This window comes from Echinops telfairi, unplaced genomic scaffold (genome assembly GCF_000313985.2).
Source record: "Echinops telfairi isolate 266 unplaced genomic scaffold, ASM31398v2 ScPeMD7_7436;HRSCAF=8474, whole genome shotgun sequence".
Lineage (NCBI taxonomy): Eukaryota > Metazoa > Chordata > Mammalia > Afrosoricida > Tenrecidae > Echinops > Echinops telfairi.
Window position 1 is genome coordinate 5,496,949 of NW_022111336.1, and position 26,417 is coordinate 5,523,365.

Sequence of the window (26,417 nt, forward strand, 5' to 3'; positions counted from 1 at the left end):
CTGATGACAGGGGTTTAAGTGGAGAGCAAATGTTTTGAGAATGATGAGGGCAATGAATGTACAAATGTACTTTACACAATTGATGTATGTATGGATTGTGATAAGAGTTGTATGAGGCACTAATAAAACGATTAAAAAAAGAAAGTTAATAAAAATGAAATAAGTGAAAGATAAAAAAAACGAAATTGGTGACAGTGGGGTGGGGGGGCTAATGAGGAGAATGAGGAGCTGGTAGCATTGATGATTGTATACTTCACATGATGGTATTGTCCAACACAATTGTATGTGAACAGGTATATTGGATTCTGTAAGATATGCCAATAAAACTATTATATAAATATTAAAAAAATTAAGAAATTGGCTCCTAAAATAAATAAAATCTGTTATCCATAAAAAAAGAGATTTATACACAAGAGCAATTGAACATTGAGAAAACATCCTAGCCCAGTCCAGATCAAGTCCATAAGTCTGATATTAGCTCATATGTCCGATACCAATCTATAACGTCCTTTTCAGATTCATGAAACACACACAATGATGCCGAATGTAGAAGATCACAGGGCAGTGGGTAGAAAGTCCTTGGATCCAGTGGCACTGGAAACATCTCAGCGCTGGCAGGTGTCTCTGCATCAGGGTGGGTCCATGTGTCTTGTCAGCTGCTATGTCTCCCAGTGTGTGACCAGAGAGTCTCCCAAACTGACAATTATATAACTACCACAAACTCTTTCAGATATATGTCTATCATTGTTATAGTAAGTAGATCATCAAGCCTTATGCAAAATTGAAAGTGGTAAAAGGAAGAGAGAAAGGATAGTTTTATGTGCCTGTCAATTTGAATGCTGCTATATTGTATAGAAATAAGTCAAAGAAAGGATATTCACTTATTTTTTTTGCCATAGTTTAGACGCTTGGCACTGAATGCACCATACATGGTGAGGTTTGAAGAATGGCATAATTTTTGTTTCAATCCCAAGCACCTACAAGGCAACGGAAATTTTCTTGAGGGCCTTGTGTACATGTTAGAAGTATTGATAATTAAAACACTTATTGGATTTGGAAATAGGCTATAAGGAAGACGTCCTCTACCTACATTTACTTGGGAAGAGGAGAGAAAGAAGGAGGCAAACCCTTTCAATGATGAAGTTGCTAGACCACATTGGCCTAAGGGTTACAGTTGTCTGTTTTCTGGAAAACACTTGGCCTACCATATTCTTGTCAAACTCCAGACAAGAGATTGGACCATACAAAGCAGAGCAGGTTGTATCTATATCTGCCCTGGTAAGTGGTGCTAATTTAACATTATACTCAATTTGACTTAGAAAAATTAAAAGAAATGACATTTATTTCACCTGCAAATTATGGAAGATATTTATCTTGGACCATAGAGATAAGGGAGCATGAATTCTGAAATTTAGTAAGCTGTCTCTAGAATATAGTAGGTTGTTTCCACAAGTTTCCTCTCTGTGTTTTGACTGGCAGAATTGTAGTTGTGAAACTTCTATTACGTGCATCTGTAATAAGCCTTTCAGGAGTTTAGAGAGCATTTTCCAATTTTCATATCCGTCGGTTCTAAGAAAGGCTGGATAAAATAGTTTATTCTGGAGAAGTAAGTGAGGCAAGAACACTTAAATAACTTACCTCAGGTTATATCCTAATATATGCCTGAGATGGGATGAGAATTTTGGAAGCATATACTCTACTCACTATTTCCTTAAGTGCCTAACAGTGTATATGGAACAATATTAATAACAATAATGATATTATGGAGCAATCTACTTTTTCCAAAATTGTCTTTGTTCCAAGTATCAAAATACTCTTGCTAACTAATTATACTCATCTTAACTTTAGAAGTGATCATTAAAATTCTGGGCAGGCACTCAAGAATTTATCATTCAGAAATGTGTGCACAAATATTTCAACATTCAACAATTCAAAAATAGAGGTCCTTTTCATTGTATCATGACTGTTTGTTCATCAGGTAACCTGAGAGAAGTTTGAGAGTTAAATATTTCACTTCTTTCTATAGTATTTAGAATTACCAATCTGAATCAAACAAGCACCCATCCATTTCTCTGCTGTGGAACCTAGAACTAGAGTATTTTTGAAGATAAAAAAAATGTTTGAAGCTATAATATCCATCTTGGTTTGGATTCTGTTTTTAAACAGAGATGGGCACATAATGGTTTTGATATATAGATGATAAATAGATAGATACATAAATAGATATAGAAAATTTGTGATTTACACTGACAAATTTGACAACTTGCATGCTCACTCCCAAGTAAGGTGGAAAATTACTAGGAAGCAGTGAATTACACAAGGACACTTTGTTCATTTTGTATCAATGTACATAGTGATAAGTTAAGATACACTATGCTGTAAAGGTCCTGACTCAGCTTCACTCCCTATCATGCGACCCTGGGGTTATCATCTTCCATTTTCCCTTTGAATTCAAGGTGTTATCTGTCCCATTGTATATATATGTTTTTTCAGTTGTCTGTTTTCTGTCTTTTTTTTTTTTTTTGGTTTTTTAAAATCATTTTATTAGGAGCTCATACAACTCTTTTTTAAAAACATTTTATTAGGGGCTCATACAACTGTTATCACAATCCATATGCACATCAATTGTGTAAAGCACATTTGTACATCATTCTCAAAACATTTTCTCTCCACTTAAACCCCCAATATTAGGTCTTCATTTTTCCCCTCCCTCCTCGCTCCCACCTCCCTCATGAGCCCTTGATAGTTTATAAATTGGTATTTTGTCATATCTTGCCCTGTCCGACGTCTCCCTTCACCCACTTTTCTGTTGTCCGTCCCCCAGGGAGGGGGTCAGATATAGTTCCTTGTAATCGGTTCCCTCTTTCCCACCCACTCTCCCTCTACCCTCCCTGTTTCGCCACTCACACCACTGGTCCTATAGGGCTCATCCACCCTGGATTCCCTGGATTTTCAGTTCCTATCTGTACCAGTGTACATCCCCTGGTCTAGCCAGACCCATTGTATATTTTAATCCAAAGAAATGCAATGGGCTAGGGAACACAATGGTAAAGAGTGAAGATGCATTTTATAAAAATGCTAAAGGAAGTGGTGTTAAAAAACCCAGGGAGAAGGGAACAACAAGTGATCCAAATAAGTGGTGAGGAGGGCATAGGAAGCCTGGTAGGGCGTGATCAAGGGTAATGTAACCAAGAGGAATTACTGAAACCCAAATGAAGGCTGAGAATGATAGTGGGACAAGAGGAAAGTAAAAGGAAATAGAGGAAAGAACTAGGAGGAAAAAGGGAATTATAGAGGTCTAAATAAAGGCATGACCATATGTAAATATATTTATATATGGGGATGGAGAAATAGATTTTGGTGCATATATCTATAGGTTTAGTATTAAGGTAGCAGATGGACACTGGGCCTCCAGCCTAGCACTCCCTCAATGGAAGAATACTTTGTTCTATTAAACTGGCATCCCATGATGCTCTCTTCCTGACACAATCACTGAAGACAAAGCGGGTGCATAAGCAAATGTAGTAAAGAAAGCTAATAGAGCCTGGCTATTAAAAGATATAGCACGTGGTATCTTAAAAGTTTAAAGGTAAACAAGCTGCCATCTATGTGAGAAGCAACAACACAACATGGAAGAAGCACACCAGCATGCATGATCATGAGGTGTTGAAGGAATCAGGTATCAGACATCAAAGAACAAAACATCATACCATTGTGTGTTCACTTTCCCAATACAATTGCTGAAGACAAATGGGTGCATAAGCAAAAGTGGTGAAGAAAGCTCATGGTGCTCGGCTATCAAAAAAGGTAACATCTGGGGTCTTAAAGGCTTGAAGATAAAACAAGCGACCATCTAGCTCAGAAGCAACAAAGCCCACATGGAAGAAGCACACCAGCCTGTGTGATCACGAGGTGTCCAAGGGATCAGGTATCATGCAACAAAGAACAAAAAATCAAATCATTGTGAATGAGGGGGAGTGCATATTGGGGACCCAAGGTCCATCTGTAGGCAACGGACATCCCCTTACAAAAGGGTCATGGGGAGGAGATGAGCCAGTCAGGGTGCAGTGTAGCAACAATGAAACATACAAATTTCCAATAATTCATAAATGCTTCCTACCTCCCCTGACCCAGTATCATGATGCCAATTCTACCTTACAAATCTGGCCAGACCAGAGAATGTACACTGGTACAGATAGGAACTGGAAACACAGGGAATCCAGGTCGTATGATCCCTTCAGGGCCAGTGGTGAGAGTGGCGATACCTGGAGGGTGAAGGAAGGGTGGGTTGGAAAGGGGAACCAATTACAAGGATCTACATGTAACCTCCTCTCTGGGGGACGGGCAACAGAAAAGTGGGTGAAGGGAGATGTCAGACAGGCCAAGATAGGACAAAATAATAATTTATAAATTATCAAGGGTTCATGAGGGAGGGGGGAGCAGGAAGGGAGGGGAACAATGAGGAGCGGATACCAAGGGCTCAAGTAGAAAGCAAATATTTTGAGAATGATGATGGCAACAAATGTACAAATGTGCTTGACACAATGGATGTATGTATGGATTGTGATAAGAGTTGTACAAGCCCTCAATAAAATGATTTTTTTAAATACTAGTGATTACAATGTGTTCTTTTCAGTTCTGATCAATTTGTATTAGCTTCCACAGCTTCCCAAACAGGTATAAACAGAAAGGGAAAAAAACAAGGGAAAGAAAAGGGAAGTATGAATCAGCACATTTAAAAGCAATCAAAAATCACGTGCCCTTGGTGAGTATTCCCTTGAGAGAATCGTTCATCATTATATACAGCGAGAACTTGTCCTTTGGCCCGAAAAGGGAGATATGAATAAAACCCAAAGTCCTGGTGTTGTGATATGTCTCTCCATCTTGAGCTTCCATGAACAAATGGAGAAACTAGGCCTGTTACTTAGATAGCAAGCTTTACAGTTTTTACCTAGAAGGAAGGTGGGGCAGATAATTATCTTACTATTTGGTTGCCTTAGGGGATACACAGGAGATTGTCAGCAAAGCACTAGGGAAATCAAGACAGAAGAATGAGCCCTTTGAAAGGAGCAAAATTCTAAAATAGGGTGGTCCACTCAGGACCTATAGGTGGTCTCCTAATGTTAAAATTAAGTTTTCAGTCAGGCACTGTGGTAGAACAATAGACAAGGGCTAAATTTTTTTTAAGCTGCTCAATAGTTGGCAGTTAGACTTCATGTAGTAAGGGGTAGTCACCAGTGCAGCTTTATAATATACAGAAATTAATAATAACAATTGATACAAAAACAACTGCTAAGATTTATTGAGCTCTTAAGCCATGCCAGATATTTTAACCACTTTTCCTATATTATCTATTTAATTGTCATAGAATTAGTTATCATAGAAGTATCATTTTAAAAGTGAGTGGTGAAAACCACATGTTCAACACAATGGAGCTAGTAAGGGGCCATGCTAGAATAAAACCAGGATCTGTGTATTTATCTGTGAATTTACCACCTTCTATGCTTAGGGAGAACATTCTAGATGGCACTATGAAAAAGACACTTAAGACTAAGGAAGTATGATCCTATGTTGTGAACTGATATATTTCAAAGAGAGCACAACTTGTGAACACCATAAAGAGAGAATGCTGACTGTATCAGCTCCTTCTGTGACAAAAATGTAGACGTGTAGTTTTAAATGACATAGTCATCCTTTCAGAGATCCTCAGGCACAGCACTTTCTATACCTAACAATCACATGGGTTAGTTCTTTGAAATCAGACATCACACAAAATAAATACAACTTTCCTTTTTCTTTTTTTTAAAATTATTTTATTAGGGGCTCGTAAAATTCTCATCATAATCCATACATACATCCATTGTGTCAAGCACATATGCATATTTGTTGCCCCCATCATTCTCAAAACATTTGCCTCCCACTCTAGCCCCTAATATCAGTTGCTAATTTCCCTCTCCCTCCCCCTCCCTCCTCCCTCATGAACCCTTCATAGTTCATAAATTATTATAGTTTTGTCATAAGTGACACTGTCCGATGTTTCCCTCTGCCCTCTTCTCTGCTGTCCATCCCCTAGGGAGGAGGCAATACTTAGATTCTTGTAATTGGTTCCCTCTTTCTATCCCACATTCCCTTCATCCTCCAGGCATCGCCCCTCTCACCACTGGTCCTGAAGGAGTCATCTATACTGGATTCCCTATGTTTCCGGTTGCTATCTGTACCAATGTACATCCTCCAGTCCAGCCAGATTTATAAGGTAGAATTGGGATCATGATGGTGGGGGGGGGGAGCATTAAAGGACTAGAGGAAAGTTATATGTTTCATCGTTGCTACCATACACCCTGATTGGCTCGTCTCCTCCCCACAACCCCTCATTAAGGGAGTGTTCAGTTGCCCACCGATGGGCTTTGAGTCTCTACTCTGCACTCACCCACCTTTACAATGATATGATTTTTTGTTCTTGGATACTTGATACCTGATCCCTTCGACAGCTCGTGGTCACACAGGCTGCTGTGCTTCTTCCATGTGGGCTTTGTTGCTTCTGAGCTAGATGGTTGCTTGTTTATCTTCAAGCCTTTAAGACCCCAGACACTATATTGTTTGATAGCCGGGCACCATCAGCTTCTGTAACCACATTTGCTTATGCACACGTTTGTCTTCAGTGATTGTATCAGGAAAGTGGGCACCCACTGATATGATTTTTAGTTCTTTGATGTCTGATAACTGGTCCCTTCAACACCTCCTGATCAGACAGGCAGGTGTGCTTCTTCCATGTTGGCTTTGATGCTTCTCAGCTAGATGGCCGCTTGTTTGTCTTTAAGCCTTTAAGACCCCAGAAGATAGCGGGGCACCATCAGCTTTCTTTTGTAGCCAGGCACCATCAGCTTTCTTCACCACCTTTGCTTATGTTCACATTTTTCTTCAGCAATCATGTCAGGAAGGTGTGCATCCTGGAATGCCAACTTAATAGAACAATGTGTTCTTGCAATGAGTAAGTGCTTGTTTATTTTATGCTGAAATCCAGATTAGTAAATTTTCTCATCATTTGGAAAATTACTATTTCCATATTTGTAGGGATTTCAAATTAATTTCAAATTTTATTTAGGATATGATAAATTTCATTTTTTACTAAAATTATTGCTACATGAAAATATATGTTATTCTTTCCTAATATTGCAATAAGAACAAAAATTCTCACAAATGGACCAATAGAGAACATCATGAAAAAGAGAGAAAAGATTATTGTCGATGATTTTATTTTACTAGGATTCACAATCAGTACCTATGAGAGTAGCAGTCAAGAAATTATGACAAAATAATAATTTATAAATTATCAAGGGCTCATGAGGGAGGGGTGAGTTGGGAGGAAGGGGAAAAATGAGGACCTAGTGCTGGGGGCTTAAGTGAAGAGGAAGCATTTTGAAAACGATGAGGGCAATGAATGTACAAATGTGCTTTACACAATTAATGTATGTATGGATTGTGATAAGAGTTGTATGAGCCCCTAATAAAATGATTAAAAATAAATAAATCAAGAGACATTGCATTGGGCAAATCTGCTGCACAAAGCCTCTTTAAAGGGCTAAGGAGAAAATAACTAAGGTACTCCAGACCTTGTATTTTCAATCATTTCATATGAATGTGCAAACTGGACAATTAATAAGGAAGCTCAAGCAATCCATTTAAATTACAGTGGTGGTGATGAATAATGAGGGCACCATAGACTTCCAGTATAAACTATCCAATTTGTCTTGGGAAAAGTATAACCAAAATGCTCCATTGGATGTGAGAAAGTTTGTACTTAGTACATGTTGTCGGGAGGGATCGGTTCCTGGTGAGGGACATCATGCTGGGTAAAGTGGCGAGACAGTGAAGAAGAGGAAGACACTGAATGGCTTCATGCAGTGACTATGACAGCAGACTCAAATATAACAATTGTGTGGGTGGAGTAGGACTGGGCAGAATTTTGTTCTGTTCTGCATAAGTACGCGCTGAGTAGGAAGAGCTTTGACAGCTCAACAATGCCTAACAGCCCCAGCAGTGTTACAGAAGAAGACCACTGAACTAACACCTAATGTGACATAAACAGCATAGGAAATATTTGTGTAGAAGAGATGAGTGTTGTGCAGTTTTTTACGTAGCAAGTACTTTCTTAGTGAATTCTAGAACATTAGTATAATGTTTCGACTTTTTACCTATCTCTACAATAATGATAAAAGTGCAGGAAAATTTTAAAGGTTGGCATAGATATTAGTGCCTGTTTTTAAATATATAACTGAATTGATAACTAAATGAGCCCTAGTGGTGTTGAGAGTTTGTGCTCAAGTACAAACTTCAAGGTTGGGAGTTCAAATCAACCTGGTGGCCCTGGAACAGAAATGTCTCGCAACTGGCATCTATAAAGATTACTGCATAGAAAATCCTATGGAGTAGCTATATTCTGTAACATGTGGAGTTGTCATGAGTTGAAATTAAGTCAACAGCAACTAACAATATCGACAACAGAAACTAGCGTATAAATTGAAGTTTTGAATTAAAGGATGTAAACAGGAAAATTAACAAAGATGTTAACAGACAACACTCATAACATGTTTGAGAGGACTAAAGCAATATTCAATAAAGATAATTCAAGCCAAGTTACAGGCACAAAAGTTAAGAAAACCAGTTTTATACTACTTTGATGGCAACGTCCAGTTTATGCAAATTAGACAAATATACACGCTAAACCAACACGCTAGTATCAGGAAAAGCACCTGCAGAAATTAGGAAGGAAGTATAACCTGAATTTGTTGCCAAGGAAAAGTTACAATGAATGTAATAAAACATTTTTAGATCAGAAATATGGAAAGATGGTGACTGTTCCCCTACAGTAATCTCCTGCCAGGTTAGCAGGTGCAGCACCGGTTAGTTTCTGAAACCCTTGTCAATGCATTATTCAGACCGTTCCATCTGCTTCTTATTGTTCGCTACGTATACAGTAGGTTCACATGGTTACCTATATATAACCTTTTTTGCCCACATTATTATTTGCTAATTCAATTGTGCCAATGTGTTAGAAGTGAATAGAGCTCATATCACTATTATCAAGTCCATTCTAACTCACAGAGACCCTATAGGACAGAGCAGAACTGTCCCAGTGGTTTTGTGAGGCTATAACAGTCTCATATTACTCAGGAGAAGCAGCTGATGGGTTCGAACTGCTGACGTTGCTGTTACCCTGTTTCCCCAAAAGTAAGAAACCCCCCCAAAATAAGACCTACTTACAGTTTTGCCTCTCGCTGAAATATAAGGCATCCCCCAGAAAATAAGACCTCCCCGAAAATAAGCACCCCCGAAACTATCCTAACTCTGGACTCTGGACCGTAGTGGCGGGCGCTGCTGCACAGTTCGCTGTTGGCTGTAACATCAGCCGGAGAAGACAGGAAGTGTGAGGTCTCTTTTAATAAAACAATAAACAATAAATCTGTACCATATTCTTTTTCATGGAAAAATAAGACATCCCCTGAAAATAAGACCTACTGCATCTTTGGGAGCAAAAAATAATATAAGACACCATCTTATTTTCGGGGAAACAGGGTAGCTGTCTAACTTGGAACCCATTACATCACTAGGACTCCTGAGCTTAAGATAATTTGTGTATATTTAAAATATGTTAATAAAATATGCCTGCTATTTAAGGTCTTGGTAAATGAGAAATATGCTCCCTGCATTACATTGCTTTTACCTCTAACCCATTCCAGCAACAGAAGGAGATATTTATCGTTAGTCCAAGAATTTGTGAAAAGGGCAGAAGACCCAAGGATCTCAGGGTGGGAATGAAATGAATGTAACATAGAATCACATATGAAACAGATAAAGTGCAAGCAATTCACGGAAAAACAACGATGGTGGTGATGATCACAGGTACCCCAGCTCTCTCCTTACATAGGAGATGACCCCAGAAACCACAAGGGAGAGTATTAGTAGGCTCGGGTGGTGGTGGTGGGGGGGTGGCAGGGAGAACCCTAATATTGTTCAGTTCCCAGAAAGTGCCACAAACTTCATAGCATTCTGCAAATTGATGTTACACCCTTTTCCCACACCCTAGTGAAGGATATTTCACTGTTTCCAGATTAACCTTTTTCTATTTATAGTCATCTCTAATGGATACCAAGTTTTTGTTTGGGTTGGTTTAGAATCTTGGAAGGCCACCCAGTTCCCTTTCGTTGTATTTTCTATTCCTAGTAAGAATATGCTTCATTTCTTTGCCACCAAATAGCTCTTGGAATATTTGGAGATAGTTAATACATCCTGGGCATTATCAGTTGCTTTCCAGACAGGCTCCCGTTTTTCAACATCTCATTGAAATTGTGTTTCCCAGAGCTGAACAGCACAGATTTGGTCTGATGAACATACTTTTAGTGTCAACAAAGAGGGTGTTCTGGGCACCATTTCAATTAATATACTCTATTTATTTATTTGCATCTATATCATAATGTAGAGCCTCCATAACTTCTGTCTTTAAAAAAATAACAAATATTTAATGTCTCCTCCAGCATATATTCAGTATTTTGCAGGAGAAGGGAGGAGGAAAGTGATATAATTAGAAAATATATTTCCTATTAAATTTTATCTGGATTCATTAGCCAAGTATTTCATTACCTAATATGTGTCAGGCATTTGACAAACAGCAGCAAACAAAGCAGGAATTGCCTATGGCATAGACACTATGCCTTCATAACACATACATATTAGAGGAGAGCTATTGTAATATTTAACATATAAATTGGAGACCTGGTGGCAGAGTGGTTGCACATTGGTCTGCTAACTTCAAGATCATCAATTCGAAGCCACCACCAGCTCCTCAGGAGAAAGATGGGCTTTCTACTCCCATTAAGAGTTACAGTCTCAAAACTCACAGGGCAGTTATACTCTGTCCTATGAGTCAGCCTTAACTCAATGGCAGTGTGTTGATTTTTTGGAACATCTAAATTATTGTAATATACCATAATATTTAGTATCTGACATGTCAGGTACTTTTGACATGCTATCAGGATAGGCCAGTCCCTGGAAAAAGGCATCATGCTTCAAAGTCAGCAAAATGAGAAAGGTACCCAGGGAAACGGATTGACACAATGCCTGCAACCAGGCTCCAACGTAAGCAGAATTGTGAGAGGAGTGTTTTATTTTGTTGTATATAGGGTCACTCAGGGTTGGAACTGACCTGACAGCACCTAACAGCAATGAGATTCATTAAAAATATCTGGGGTAAGCACGTAGGAAATGAACGCTTAGCTTATGGTTAAGCTGGCATATGGTATAAGCCTTGCTTTGTCCCCTCTATGAACCACTAGGCCAAAATAAACACGAATTATTGTCTGATGACTCCCTTTGGGTTCTGTTTCTTTCATCTTGAACTCTAAGAGACATTGTGATTTACAGGTCTATGAACAGGGCAAGGAACAGGGCAAGTACTTGAGTGGAGGCCCAATGCCCTTCTGCTACCTTAATATTAAACCTATAAATATAGGCACATAGATCTATTTCCCCATCCTCATATATGAATATATTTGCATATGTACATGTCTTTATCTAAACCTCTATAAATGGCCTTTGCCTCCCGTTCATTAGCCATCAGAGAAATGAAAATTAAAACAACCATGAGATACCATCTAACACCCTTAAGGTCAGCCCAAATCAGAAAATTGGAGAGCAACAAATGTTGGAGGGGCCGTGGTAAAATAGGGATTCTCCTCCACTACTGGTGTCATGTAGATATCTACAGCCACTTTGGACAGCAATCTGGAGATACTAATAATGGAAATCAATCTACCTTATGACCCAGTCATCCCTCTACTGGGCACAGACCTAGAAAAGGTAAAAAATAAAACATGACCAGTCATCTGCACTCCAATGTTTATTGCAGCACAATTCAGAATCGCAAAGAGTTGGAAACAACCTCAATTTCCATCTATAGATGAATGGATGAGTAAACTCTGGCACATATGCACATGGAGTATTAAGTAGCACTAAAAAGCACGGATGATCCCATGAAACACGCCGTTTCAATGGAAGAGTTGGTTGGAATTATGCTAAGCGAGGTCAGCCAATCAAAAAAGGACAAATATAACATGAGTCCCCTGAGGTAAGTGTGATCAGCACAGGAGGTACAGAAGAAAAGACCCTGATCTCACAATACACAGGTGAAGGCACAGGCATCTGGGAGGAGATCAGACCAAACCCAAGGAAGGCCATGTGAATCCAACATAAAGAAGGAGAACGGGGAAAAGGAGGAGGGAGAACAAGGGTGGGGAGAAACTGAGATGATGACATGGGGGAACCGGGCACTAACCCACCCAGGGGGGGAGTATTGGTTGTGTCTCCACAGAATTGGAGTGTGCATACAGACCCCACCATGGAACACCAAACCAGAATAGCAACATAACCACATGGAGGATTGCATGAAAAGACTGGACTACAGGGCCAACCCCAACCAGAACCAGCCTGACCCCCGCCCTGGAGGTGTGTGCCACAGAGAATGACACTAGACCTTCGGATGGGGGAAAGGAACTGACTTACCATGTCCACACAGAAGCAAACCAAGAAGGAAAAAGAGAAAGGGAGAGTCGACCTAGACTCCACATAGGCACACCAAGCCCAGAGGATGATGTCCCTGCACAGAGCTGCTAAGGCACAGAGAAACCTGTGGGGCTGCCAACAACTCAAGAAATGTCCCCTAACTGGAGCATACAGTGACAGAGGACAATAATGGGGACACACTGGAGAAACAGTGTGGAGTGAATCCCCTGCAGGGGGACAAACCAGGAATGGAGCATAACAGATCAGCCATTGGAGTAAAGCCGATCCACAGAGCCTCTGAGGAGCCCCCAAAATGGACTTTGGGCTATGAAGGGCAGCCCCTGGATCACCCCCCGGACAAGGCGGGGAGGGACTCATGGGGGCCAGAGAACAGACCTGGATCTAAGTAGTTTTTTTTCTCTCTCTCCTATTCTTTTTTTCAACCTGTTTTCTTATTGTTCAGGCTAGGACATTGCTGGTTTGCCTACTTATATGGGACAGACATGGGAGGGAAACTCAGGGAGAAAGTAACGGTGCTAATGACCCCAGAGGGTCTAGGGCAATGGTTCTCAACCTTCGTAAAGCCGTTAATACAGTTCCTCATGTTGTGGTGACCCTGTATGTGGGCCTACCTGCATGTGGGCGGACCCACCTGGTGACTGAAAGAGTAGAGGTGTCTTGGTTCCTAAGACCATCAGAAATATGGACTTAGGCGACCCCTGTGAAAGCGTTGATCAACCCCCAAAGGAGTCACAACCCCCAGGCTGAGAACTGCTGATCTAGGGGGAAGAAGGACATGGGGAAAAGGGAGTGGTGAGCAGAGGGCACCATGGACAGGAGAACAACTAGGGAATTGAAAACAACATCTAGGAGGGTGTAGAGATCCTGTGAGTATTAGAGCAACATCAAGCTAGCTGGGAGGAAGGACTGAGAGGTGGAAGAAGGGGAAAGTGATGGTGGGGCAGGAGGAGGCAAAAGGAAACAGAGGTAAGCTCTAAGAATCAAAGGCATAGATATGGGTATTAACAGAGGTGTGTACTTATGTAAACACATTAATCCATAAAAATAGAAGTATTGACCGATGTACATATATTTATAAGACAATACACTGAGGTTGCAGACAGGCCATGGGCCTCAGCCCATACCTTTCCTCAATACAAGAACATTTTGTTCTAACAAACTGGCATTTTTTGATGCTCATGCCCCTCCCCCCACCACACAATTGCTTAAGAAAAAATGGGTGCATAAGCAGATGTGGTGAAGACAGAGGATGGTGCCAGGCTATTAAAAGATATAGTGTCTGGGGTCTTCAAGGCTTGAAGTTAAACAAGTGGACATCCAATAGTGGAGCAGCAAGCCCATGTGGAACAAGCACACCAGCCAGTGCAATCATGAGGGGTCATCAGGACCAGGAAATGGGTATCAGAAGATTCACAACAAACAAACAAACAAAAATGCATTGGTGAGAATGAGGGGGGTTGGAGCAGAGACCTAAAGGCCATCTGTGGACAATAGAACATCCCCCCACAGAGGGGTCGCAGGGAGGGGATGAGCCAATCAGATTGCAGTAGAACACTGATGAATCACGCAATACACCTCCGATCCCTTGAGGCCTCCTCACCCCCCACTATCATGACCCCAGTGCTGCTCCCCACTCTGGGCTAGATGGGAGCATGTACATAGGTATAGGCAAGAGATAAAACTCACGACACATGGAACCCAGGAACAGGAATGGGAATAGAGATGCCAAAAGGGGAGGGGGAACGGTGGGAAAGGGAGGGGCCACCAATCACAATGCATGGCACATAACCACACACCCCCCATCCAGGGGGACGAACAACAGAAACCAGAGGGGAAGGGAGACAGTGGTCGGTGTGAGATATGAAAATAATAACAATCTATAATCTATCAAGGGGCCACAAGGGTTGGGGGGTGGCGAAAAGGAGCTGATCCCAAGGGCTCAATGGAAAGTAAATGTCTAGAAAAGAACGATGGCAATATATGTACGAATATGTCAGATACAACTGATGTATGGATTGTAACAAGAGTTGTAAGAACCCCAAATAAAATGATCTTTAAAAAAAGAAAAACGACTAGCCACACACATTATATCCAAGAGTTGAGGAAAACAAAAGTACAAATATTGTGGTTAGCTGTCATTGGTTGTAAATGTGTGTGCCCAGTTGGCTCTGATTTCCTTTTCCTTTGCGTCAGTAAAACCTTCCAGATTTTACTGTTTTCTAAATCCCCATACTTCTTCATACTACTTGCAAATTGATTTCTCTTAAGACTCTCATACCCTTTAGTGCAGGAACTGAGTTTTGTGTTCTTTGTATTGCGAGCATTGATTACAGATTGAATAAGCATAGTGAACGGGTACAATTCTGATATATGCCTTTACTGACTTTAAAATGTGTAGTATCTCTGTTCTAGTTGAATGACTACCTCTTGGCCTCTGCACAGGTCCCCTATAACAATTAAATGTCTGTAATTGCAATTTGATAGTGGTTTCTATATTTTTTATGATCAATGCAGTCCAATGACTTTTATAGTTAATAAAACACGGGCAAACATCTTGGTGATATTTGCTGCTTTTAGCCAAGATCCATCTGACATTAGCTATAATACCGCTCATTCTATGGCCTCCTCTAAATCTGGCTGGAATTTATGTCAGCTCTCAGTTAATGTACTGCTGCAATTGCTTTTCAATTATCTTCACTTTTTTTTTTTTACTTTCAGAAATATCCTTTTCTTCTATGACTTGCTGAAAGGAATAAAGTTTGTAAATGAAAAGTTCATATAGGAACTCTGGTCTCAGAGCTCAATACTTAACTAGATAATGGTGTCCGGCCCATAAGCAAGGAACCTTCTCATCCAACCCCAGCTTTGTTGTGTGCTACTTGCTTGATTCCTTAGTTTGGTTTTGTTGTTGTTGTTGTTGTTGTTGTTGAGGTCATGTGATTTTTTTTGAACTTGGGATTTCTTTCCAGGAGAGATACTGTAATCCATTTATCTATTTGCCTTCTCTTTCTAGCACAGAGTTGACACCATTTCAATAAATACCAGAATTGTTTTGTTCTCTACTAACAATATTAAACAAGTGCTGTAAAACATGTTGCCAGAATAACAGCCAGACATTAGTTTCTGGAGTTGTTTAAGAGAAAAGGTATCATGGGCCACATGCATGTTGCTAGTAAGCAGCAAAGTAGCTTTATTTCCTGTGCTATTGTCTCCAAAGAGCACTCTTCTTCAATCCATATTACATCCAAATAGAAACCAATCTTAAATATTAACCCAATGTAGAAGGCACTTGGTTTAGGAATCACATTCCTAATTTCTGGGCTGTTGTGATCTCCTTTCCATTCTAGGTGCCTTTCCTAGAGCCAGAAGTCAGAGAGCCTTGAGTATGTAGATTCCACTTGAAATAATGGGATTATCACTCAATTACCCTTTTCTCTCTTTTTGCTGTCAGCTTTATAAAACATTTAACCTAACCTTTGGCACTCCACCTCCATGAAATATTATTCATTTATTTTACTGAATGGGCAGTTTTTCACCATTTCACCTTAGGTTAGACTAATATAGTCATCTACTCTTTTGGGGGGTAACTTTTCATTGTGATTTGCATTTATCCACTCTTATTCTGGTTCAGGAAAGATCGTAGGAAGGGACTGGCAGGTGACCATTATGGATGCAATTCAAGTGTTCCTTTGGGTTTACATCCACCTGTCTATTGTCTGGACTCAAAATGTCGTGACATATAGCTAAAGCACTGTTTACTAACATCAGTGAACATGCCCCCCACAAAGGAAAATGATTATTTTATGGTAAAGTTTTCCAGAAATATACTTGAGACATCATGTATATGAATGATTGGTTCAGTGCAGTGTTTGAATCTTATTGGTTAAAGTTTTCTGATAAAATGGTATATGTTAAATGTAGATATTCTGGGACTTCATATTGTGCAAGGATAAATCTATATTACCACCATTCTGAGAATATCCTATAAAGCACGAGGGTTTCTCATCCATGTATTTTTAATTCCATGTATCATCTATCTCTATATTACATACCTACCTACCTAACAACCGATCTATCTAATATAGGGAGATACATATTTATTTGCATTATTTCCTCCCTCCTACTCTTTTAAGGAATAACTTTATTTTTAAAATGGTTGAAATATGTATACCACTGCCTAATATATAAAATCCATTAAATAAATACTTTTAATGGCATAGTTCTATTTAATTCAGCATGTTATTATTTCTAATGCTATGTTTAAAGCATACATTACATAGTTTGCTTTAACTTTAATATATAATTTACATAAATGTATTAGAAAATGCTGATAAAGCAAATAGTTTAGAATAATTCTTACTTCATAGGAGCCCAATAAATTATTGTGAAATAGTTAATGAATTTTAATTAAAAAGTATTAATATCCTTAACCCCACTAGCCCCAAATAATGCTTTCTAATATTTTGATTTACATCCGTCCTGTATATTTTAATGATGATATTGCACATAAAACATTTTCTTAATCTGTGAGATAATCAAAAGCTGTTGACTGACTTACATAAACACCATTTCCCCAAGTAGCCTCATGCGACTTAGTACTATGCTGTGCTCTTGAAAAATTAGTTCTCCAGTTATATGGACTAAGTTTCTCTTTGGTCAGTCATTTTTATATGGGGTCATCAGTCTCCTAAATGTAATACTGTATGGCTTTCTTTGCAGGATGATGAACATGCTATGACCAGAAAAGCACCTTTATACCTGGTTCAGGTTGAGGATACAAAGGATACAAAGTGCCATACATGCATGGCACTGAACAAATAGTTTCAGCGTAGACCTGAATATTTTGCCAAGGTTTTAATGGATTAAACTTGTGAAATAAGTGTGTCTTCAGAGAATATATGGAAGAAAAATGTAAGCTGAAAATAAAAGACTTTGCTGCATCATTTCAACCAATAGTATATTCACAGTTCAAAAACCATTTATAATTTCATCAAAATAAAATTGGCCCATGGCATTACAGTTGTAAAGTTGAATGTTACTGCTTTTCTTGTGTCCGTGTTTTATTTAAGTTGACAGTATTGCTTTATGTTAAAGATATATAATCCACTTAACCATGTGGAGCATCCTTAACTTGATATCTGCGCTTATAGAAAGTAACTTTTATTTTAAAATAATTTAAACTGGTATTAGGAGACCACCAGAATTTTTATTCCTTTTAAACTAGCCTGTATTTTACTCAAGAATGAGAATTACTACATTATAACTAGCATCAAATATAATTTTTAACCCTAGAGAAAGTTGAGCTTGACTGGCTGTAGAAAACGATTATTAAAAAGTATTGTGATTGTCTTTAGGTGCCATCAAGTCGATTCTGACTCATTGTGACCCATTGCACAATAAAATGAAACATACCCCAGGCCTGAGTCATCCTCACATTGTTCTGATATTGGGGCTCATTGTTGCAGCCACTGTGTCCTTTCATCTTGTCAAGGGCCTTCATCTTTTTTGCTGCCCTTTTACTTTAACCAAGTATGATGTTCTGTTCCAGGGATTGATCTCTCCTGATAACATGTCCAAAATATGGGAGCTGAAGTCTCACCTTCCTCATTTCCAAGGAGCATTCTGGCTGTACTTCTTTCAAGACAGACTTCTTTGTACTTTTGACAGCTCATAGTACTTCCAATATCCTTCACCAGTACCAACATTCAAATGCGTCGATTCTTCTTTGGTCTTCCTTGCTCAGTGGACAATTGTCACATGAGTGGAGACGTGAGTGAAATGGATATTTTCCCTCAGGAACAGCAGTGGGAGTAGCTATATCATTAGGGTAGGGGGATGGTGGGGACAGGGCAGAAAGGAATGGGGAAGAAGCAAGTGTATGGACATCTGCATGAAGAGTAACACCATTTTAAAGCTTTTGTCCTATTAAAACAGAACTTGTCTCACAAAGTTTTCAGGCAGATATAAGTGATCTGACTCATTTTAAAAAAAGGAATTATCTTACTGTGATTGTTTTAACTGAAGGCAATAGGCTTCCAATATAAGCCTGGGCATCAGTTCCACTATGACAGTTAATATAGAAGGTTGAAGAAGAGGGGAAAATAAATTATAATCAATGAAGGTTTTATGAGTGCAAGTCAAAACATAAAAAGGACACTTTTTGTTCCATGGACAAAATGATCTTGAGGTCAGGGCTGATATCAAAATCTTGATAAAATTGCAGCGGACATTTTCTGAAGTCATAGAAGTCTTGCAACATGTTTATAGGAATTCTGATCCACATAAAACAACAAGTTTTAAATAGATCACATGTTTTAAATAGGAGCCATGGTGGCATAGTGGGTTGTGAGTTGGGCTGCTAACCACAAAGAAAGGCAATAGTTTGAAACCATCAGAGAAAGATGAAGCGTTCTGCTCCAGTAAAGATTTACAGCCTTGGAAACCCACAGGGGCAGGTCTCTCCTGTCCTGTAGGGTCACTGTAAGTTATAATCAACTAGATGGCACAGAAAATATCTAATTCCATGAGTTTTAAGTTGAGGATCTGGGGCTTTTATATACATTAAAAAAAAAAGCTCTGCCATCGAGTCATTATGGACTCATAGTGACCCTGTGGGTTTCTGAGACTGTAACATTTTTTTAAATCATTTTATTGGGGGATTGTACAGCTCTAATCACAATCTGTACATACTTCCATGGTGTCAAGCACATTTGTACATTTGTTGCCATCATCATTTTCAAAACTTTTCTTTCTGCTTGAGCCCTTGGTATCAGGTCCTCATCTCCCCCCATTCCTCTCCCTCCCTCATGAACCCTTGATAATTTATAAATTATTATTTTGTCATACCTTACACCGTCCAATGTCTCCCTCCACCCACTTTTCTGTTGTCCATCCCCGGGGGAGTAGGTTATATGTAGATCATTGTGATCAGTTCCCCTTTCTCCCCCACCTTCCCCTTACCCTCCTGGTATTGCTACTCTCATGATTGGTCCTGAGGGTTTTATCTGTCTTGGATTACTTGTGTTTCAAGCTCTTATCTGTACCTGTGTACATGCTTTGGTATAGCTGGATTTGTAAGGTAGAATAGGGGTCATGATAGATGGGGGAGGAAGCATTAAAGAACTAGAGAAAAGTTGTATGTTTCATCGGTACTATACTGCACCACTTCCTTGTGACCCTTCTGTGAGGGGATGTTGAAGTGTCTACAGATGGGCTTTGGGTCTCCACTCCACACTCCCCCTCATTCACATTGATAAGATTTTTTGTTCTGGGTTTTTGATACTTGATACCTGATCCCATGTCACCTTGTGACCACACAGGCTGGTGTGCTTCTTCCATGTGGACTTTGTTGCTTCTCAGCTAGATGATTGCCTGTTTAATCTCCAAGCCTTTAAGACCCCAGATGCTATACCCTTTGGTAGTCGGGCACCATCAACTTTCTTCACCACATTTGCTTATGCACCCATTTTGTCTTCAGTGATCATGTCGGGAAGCTGAGCATCACAGACTACCAGTGTTCTTGTGTTGAGGGAGTACTTGAGTAGAGACCCAATGTCCATCAGCTACTTTAATACTTAACATATAAATATATGTACATAGATCTATTTCCCTATTTTTATATATAAATATATTTACATATGTACATAACTGTATTTAGACCTCTATAAATGAGGTAAGTAAAGGGAAATAGAGGAAAGAACTAGGAGGCAAAGGGCATTTATAGAGACTGTAACTTTTTATGGGAGTAGAAAGACCAGTCTTTCTTTCTTCTTGGCACTGCTGATGGTTTCCAACTGCTAGTCATGTGGATCATAGCCCAACATGTAACCACTACACCACCAGGTCTGCCTTGTACATTAAAAATACTATTCAATTAATAAAATAGCAGCAATGAAGAGATTAACAGGGGCCCAGAGTGCCACTGATACATTAGCTGTGAAGGCGAACATCTGCTAGAATAGACTGTAAACAGTGTACATGATCAAAGTGCTAAAGTCCCTGGAAGAAGCACCCAGCAGAGGATTTGTGTGGAAGGTGGCCAACAGCCCAAACTTAAAAGTGCTTGAGTGATCCCCTATAAGAAAGAGGATCCAGATTTGAGCAGGAAGTACTGAAGAGGGGCCAAGACATTGTAGATGCACATAAAAAGGCTAACAAGGTATCAACATTAGCGTTCTAAAGTCAATAGAATCCCTGCATTTTACAAAGACAAATCACCCAAACATAAGCTAAAAGGTTAGTCATTTGAACCCACTGAGCAGCATTTCAGAAGGCAAGCCTGGCAAATCTATTTTCTAAAGGTCACAGCTTTGACATCCTTGTGAAAGCACTCTACTCCACACATAGAGGAACACAATAGTTTGACATGGATTCAAAGATTAAAAAAAAACATCAAAAACAAAAACAAATCAAACTTGTATGACATAGGCTTATGCCACAGGTAATTTGGACTATTACAATGCTCACGAATTCTTCACGTGTCCCCTGGGCAGGATCTTTATTGAACAAAATCACCCCTAGGAAAAGAAAGATAGCTCATATTCACTAACCAGTGCTGCTATCTATCGGTTTATCTAGCCAGAGCTGAAGGAGTCTCTTTGGCTTCAGCTTCATGCATCAGCGAATAGATTACCCAGTATCTCAAGTTGGGATCTCCCAGGATATGACCTGAGACAGTAATTTGAGTGGAAGTAGTTTTCCAGGATGATGATTGTAGGAAACAATTGGGATGTAAAGAAGTGAGAAAAAGAAGGATGTCCATTCAGAGCACATTAATGATCCAGTTACAACTATGTGCACTTGGGATTCATTGCCACTGGGGACCTCTGTATGATAGTATAGACAGGTCTCACATGTGTCCCACTAGAGAGACACATGTGTCCCACTAGAGGGACAATAAAATGGAGGCATTTACCATGCAATTTTCATCTGTCATTAACTGAAAGATGTCACTTGGGGTATCAGTACTCCAACATTTCTAGCTGTAACCATGAAGGCTAAAACTATCAGAGGAAGCCCTGTTGTTCAGGCAAGTAGAAAACTTTCATGCAAAACAGGAATGCTAAGGGAATATATGCAGTATCTGCTAAATTCAAAAAGTACCCTACATTCCAACTTCTCTCCACTAATTTTTTTCTGCCCAATGCTTCATCTCCCCTACTTCTTTTGTTTACTTTTTATAATAGTTTTACTGACATAGCTTACAAACTCCAATGCATCCATTCACATATAATTCTGCTATTCAATCCCATCAGGAACCCACTTCTTTTAGAAAGAAATTATAACATTCAACCTATGTTGACAGGAAGCATAATAAAAGTTCAAATGAATTGGAAGCTGCCCATTCTATACATCCTTCAAAATAGTGCCAAGTGAAGCCTCTCTTAATTTGCCCAGTTGACTCTGATTTCCTTTTCCTTTGCACCAGGGCTACACCTTCCAGATTTTACTGTTCTCTGAATCCTCATACTTCTTCATACTACTTGCAAATTTATTTATCTTAAGACTCTCATATCCTTTAGAGAAGGAACTAAGTTTTGTGTTCTTTGTATTATAAGCATTGGTTACAGTCCCTGAAACTCAATGTGTGCTCTTAAAATGTTTGTTTGTTGAATAAATAAGTGAATACACGTATTGCTGTTAATGATCACAGTAATCATTGTCTTCAGAAATGGCTTTTGTGAGTCAAATTTAAATGGCATTCTGTGATGTATTTTCAATTTCTAAAGGAAACAAAAAACAAACAAAAACCCTCTGACAATGATTTAGCACGCTGAAAGTTTTCAGATACCTTCCAGTTGTTTTTAAAACGAGATCACTATTTTTGGAAAAAGAGAAAAAGGAAGAAAAGAGAATTCTCACTCCCAATTTAAGTTTTGAGAGGATCAAATTTCTACAGCCCAAGGAGTCAAGACTAGTGGGACATCCCAAGTAGCTGAGGCATTCCCCCAAAGATATTATTCCAAGTGATATTTTTAACTTCAACTAAAAAGGCAAATATATATCTACATATAGTAAACAAACACTTCAAAAATTATACATTTTCTACTCAGGGAAACATAGGAACAATGCATTATAGCAATTTCATAAAAGGAAAAAATTATAAGATTGAAGCAATCTGATGTCCTACTATCTTAGATCAATGCTGAACTATATATTCAACATCCAAAGAACATTAAGTCATTCCCATGGGTCAAAAAATGACATACACTCCTGACTACTGTTCACCAACTAAGAAATTTCTGATTTCAGTGTTCATTCTTAGTCATACTATTTTTAATCACATTATTTGATACTTTGCATTTTTATGAAAAGTATTTAAGAGTATGCTTTATAGAATGCCACAAAAACATCAATGTTGGGAGCTGATATCAGGGGTTCAAGGGGGAAGACAATGCTTTGAAAATGATGAAGGCAGCAAATGTGCAAATGTGCTTGACACACTGGATGAGTGTATGGACTGTGATAAAAGATGTAAGAGCCCCAAATAAAAGTATTTTTTTAAAATGAACTTCAACCTTAAGTGTGTTTTTTAGCAAAGCAAATGGTGGTCCAATGAAGATGGAGTCCGAATTTTAACTGTGATGAAATAATGAAGCTTTCTATTTAAAACCTGAACTGGATTTAATTCATTAAGTAATACATTGTCATTATTGTCTCAGGAATTCCTAGTATAATTGAGATGTAGTCAATTAATATGGTCCTTCTAGTCATAATTCCTTGTGATGTGTTATAATTAGATTCTGTTTTGGAAGGCGTTTCTCTGTTACAGGGAAAAAGGGGTGGGGGTGTCTACTCCCATAAAGCGTTACAATCCTGAAAACTGACGGGGTCCTGTTCTGCAGGGTCACTTTGAGTTAGCATGGACTCACTGGCAATGAGTTTGGCTTTTGTTTTTTTATTCTGTTACATGATGGATATGGGGTGCATCTTTAGACTCTACTAGAAGATGTGACTTAGGTCACCATCTTTTGTTTTTCTGGGGCTAGGTTCAGCTAAAAGACAAAAAAAAAGTCACCTCCATCAAAGCCATTCCTCTGGGTGTATATAAGGCATTGCCCAGGTCTATTGGCAGAGCACATTCCAGATCTCTTTCTGAAGTGGCAGAGGCCCAGACCAGAGGCACCAGAGACAGGTGCTATAGAGACTATGGGACAGAGCAAGACAAACAAACAGTGACAAGACTATGAGACTGTGAGACAGAGCAGCAGGTGGGCTCCCTGCTCCACAGAGGCCAAGAGGCTATGGATCAGAGAGAGATTTGGTTGCTGGTTGAAAAAAGGTACTGCTGCAGAACAATGACTGTATCCTTACTATTTATTGATTCTGACTAATGGTAAGCAATTAACTTCACTAATAAACCCCTGTAAGTGTGAGTATTGTCTGTGAGTTCTGTGGAACCATTGAAATTAATGACCAATCTCAACATAAGAGTGCTGTAGGAAGACTAGTTGGTGTCAGAGTAGTTAAAGAAGGATGGAGTGTGGAGCCATGTCTGGCCCCAGCTTCACAGCAATAGGGAAGCCTGAGAATGTCAGATATGGACTTCCATGTCATTCACTGCAAAAGTATATTCCTTTAACCCAATATGAAGTTACTTGAACCAGAAAAAAATTCAACTGTATAGTATTTTGGTGCTTAAAAGATCTCAATAAATATAATTTAATTCTTACCACAAGACTATGAAATATATATTATTATCCCCCACACTCTATGCCCATCATAATTTCCAGAAGAAAAAGGTAGGCATTCAGAAAAGTGAATTCTTTACATTTGTGATGTTAAAATATATTAACGACGGGGAGTTTCATGTTCATGCTGCCACTCAGAGGGATCCTAACTAATGACACCTCATGACTTCAAAACATGGCATTCACAGGGGATTTCTTCGTATTTGATTTTCTTAAAGCCGACAAGTATGGCTCTCTCTACAACATAGGAAATTAGAGAGAACTTGACACTCTAAGTTGTAAATTACCTTTTTGCATTTAATCTATTTGTTCAAAATAGTTCTCAATCCTCATTTCCACTGACTTGTCTGTATATGCTCTTTCCTGTATTTGACTATATTAAAAATCATGGATTTAGTTTTCATTAGTTGCAAGACTGTGATATGTTCTGTGATCAGTGAAAACACAAGAAATCCACAGCTCTACCTCTCAAGGAATTTTCAACGAATTAATGATGGGATAAAGTATCCAAATAAGCAGCCTAAATACTTGACCACATGACACAGTGTCATGTAGAATTCTGTGGAAGACCAGACTTGGTCTTTTGGAGATATGGTTGGTTTTCCGTTATTAGATAATAAAGGCTCAATAGATTTATTTTTTGGTTTGGGTGTCCCAAACCTTGGCACACATTACTTTGACTTAACTCTAGTAACTCTAACTGAGCCAAGTTTCCGTCAACATTCTTTCCATTACCAACTTCATTGGTTTTCTGGTTATTTTTCTCTTTCCTTTTTTTTACGGATTATGATATACATATGAAGGGGCTTCAGAAAGTTCATGGGACAATGGAGTTAAAGATAATGGAAATTAAAACAATTTTTTCAAGTCCCTTCTTAATATATTCTGTGGCAAGATGCTAAATTATTGCAATTATGATTTTCTGGTAATTAATTACAGAATTGAATTTATAGATAGAATTTATATTCATATATATTATACAATATTTATATATATTTAATATAGATTGTATAACTTTGAATTATATACTTTGAAGGTGAAAACTATATCTATCACAAAACCTATTCTTTATGGTACAATGCATTTAAAACATAGCTGATAACTGTGACTTTCTTCTCATTGAGAGACCCTTCCCCTTGAATGTCAGTGGGTTTGTGACTGTTTCAACCAATAAAGAAAGAAAATGTTATATTCTATGACTGCCAACGTGGGTCATATGCTATTGCTTCTAACTTCTTTGCTAGAACACTGTTTGAAACTTTGAGATACAATAAATCTGACCTCCCTGAGGACAGCATACAAGAGTCAAGCCAAATTGTACAGAAAAGTCATATATAGACATTCAGAATTCCAGCCCTTGGCCATTAAGTGAACCCAAGCCTTCAAGCCCTCTTAACTGAGACTTTAGACATCATGGAACAGAGAAAAGTCCTGCCCACTCTGCCCAGTTTATTCCCCATACACAGAATCCATGAGCATATTAAAATTTCAGCTTTAAAGTAGTTAAATATTGAGGTGATTTTTTATAAGGCAAAAGTAAATAAAATATCTTGTCATATGTCTAAAAAACATATCAAACAAGTAGGAAAAATGTATGCCTAGAAATGCTTTTTTTATCGTTTTATTAGGGGCTCATAAAACTCTTATCACAATCCATACACACAACAATTGTGTAAAGCACATTTGTACATTCATTGCCCTCATCATTCTCAAAACATTTCCTCTCCATTTAAGCCCCCGGCATTAGGTCCTCATTTTTCCCCTCCCTCCCTGCTCCCCCCTCCATCATGAGCCCTTGATAATTTATAAATTATTATTTTGTCATATCTTGCCCTGTCCAACAACTCCCTTCACCCACTTTTCTGTTGTCTGTCCCCCAGGGAGGAGGTCACATGTAGATCCTTATAATCGGTCCCCGCTTTCCAACCCACTCTCCCTCTACCCTCCCAGTATCGCCACTCACACCACTGGTCCTGAAGGGATCATGCACCCTGGATCCCCTGTGTTTCCACTTCCTATCTGTACCAGTGTACATCCTCTGGTCTAGCCAGACTTGCAAGGTCGAATTTAGATCATGATAGTGGGGGGCGGGGATGAAGTATTTAGGAACTACAGGAAAGTTGTATTTTTCATTGTTGCTACATCACACCC

At 39.0% G+C, this 26,417-nt stretch overlaps 1 protein-coding gene across 4 annotated transcripts in view; it reads right to left on the reverse strand.

Moving 5' to 3' along the window:
- DMD (dystrophin) overlaps positions 1–26,417 on the reverse strand; it is a 2,430,848-nt gene that overhangs the window by 2,127,731 nt on the left and 276,700 nt on the right. The window lies entirely within an intron of this gene.